Raw genomic sequence first — 1,569 nt, forward strand, 5'->3', positions numbered from 1 at the left:
AGTCCGATTGGCTCCATGAGGGAGAAAATACTTTGTTCCTGGACTTTCTTGGTAATGTATGTTTCAGGAACAGGGCATTTTCTCCCTCATGGAGAGGGTCAGGTAGGCAAGTATGCCTTTAATTAGTCACAGGTTCTCAAACTCGGTCCTCAGGACCCCAGGTCTCCTCACACCTGTGAATCTTTTCATATGTGTCAATCAGTAATGAGAGCACCTGTGCACCCACCGGGTGACCTGAAAACATGAGCTGTGAGGGGTTCTGAGGACCGAGTTTTGAGAACCCTTGAATTAATGGGTACAGCTATCAGCTTCACTTCCCAACATGACCCTCTGCAGGAGGGACACAATGCTCAGCTCCTTACCTTCCCTCCTAATGTATGATTGCCGTCACCTGTGTTTCACCACGGGTAAAGGCAATCATACATTAAGATGTAAGTCCAGGAGCAGCGCATTGTGTCCCCCCTGTAGAGGGTTATGTTGGGAGAAATGTTTATACTGCATGTCGTGGCTATTGGCCAGGTTTCCGGGCAGCTGCAAACCCCGCTGGCATTTGCCTATAAGTTGGCTACTCATAAGTAAACTATTGTCAGTCGTCTCAATGTATATCGGCTGTTTTGCAGACGCATGAAGAACAAGCCATACCTCAGTGTTGACCTCATGACAGAATTCATTAACGTCAAGCAACGGGATCCACGACTAAAGGAGATCCTCTATCCACCACTGAAACAAGAACAAGTTCAGGAGCTAATGGAGAAGTATGAGCTTAACCGCAGCTTGGCGGCAAAAGGTGAGAATTAAATGTAATTATATTTCATGGATGTTACTATGTATTGTGTGACTAGGTGATTCATGGCGCCGGCGCTGTTCACACCGTCATAAGAAGCTCCGGCCCCACAGCTTGTGAAGGCCTTTATTGCGTGACATATGGTTTGTGCAGGAGGGGCAGGTGGGAAAATCTTGCGGGTGCAGGAGGTGTGGTGTTTTTGTAGGGTGCTGTGGGTGGAGTGGTGGGTGCGGCGGTGGCGTGGGTGAGGGTTGGGTGTGAGGGTGAAGTGGGGGAGGATGATTGGGGGTGGTGTGGGTGGGGGTGAGGAGGGGGTTCCCCGTGTGGGTGGTGCTGGTTTGCGGGGTGGCCTGGTGAAAAGTGTGGTAGTTGAGGGGTGCTGTGCGATCAGGGCAGAATTGGCCTAAATGTTGCGCACAACACTTCAGATACAGGAAATGGCTTTGTAGTACACATCAAAAAGGACAGTGGTGTGCACTATACGTATTTAGGCTACACCACATATACAGGCAGGCACCTCTCTGCACTACAGTGATTTACACTGCTCTCCACTACACTACATATGCAGGACACAGATTTGAACTACTGCAATGCACACTGCACTACATGACACATGCAGGACCCTGCACTGCACTAAACTACACAGCAGCTTTTATAACCGCTCTGACCCCTGAATCCCCTTGACCATGCTCCGTACATACTGGCTGCACCTCACCTGGCACATGGGGACGGGCTGTTCTATGAAGTTACTTGGTCAGTGTAGGGGTGCTGGGAGTGACAGGGCG

The 1,569-nt window shown here is 50.1% G+C and overlaps 1 long non-coding RNA gene across 1 annotated transcript in view; it reads left to right on the forward strand.

Moving 5' to 3' along the window:
• LOC146036764 (uncharacterized) overlaps positions 1 to 784 on the forward strand; it is a 23,669-nt gene extending 22,885 nt beyond the window's left edge. Inside the window, exon 3 of the long non-coding RNA XR_014460953.1 lies at positions 621 to 784. This is a non-coding gene — a long non-coding RNA (uncharacterized LOC146036764). The remainder of the gene's footprint in view (positions 1 to 620) is intronic.
• The last annotated feature ends 785 nt before the right edge of the window (positions 785 to 1,569 follow it).

This window comes from Crinia signifera, chromosome 9 (assembly GCF_055691185.1).
Source record: "Crinia signifera chromosome 9, ASM5569118v1, whole genome shotgun sequence".
In the NCBI taxonomy this organism is placed as follows: Eukaryota; Metazoa; Chordata; class Amphibia; order Anura; family Myobatrachidae; genus Crinia; species Crinia signifera.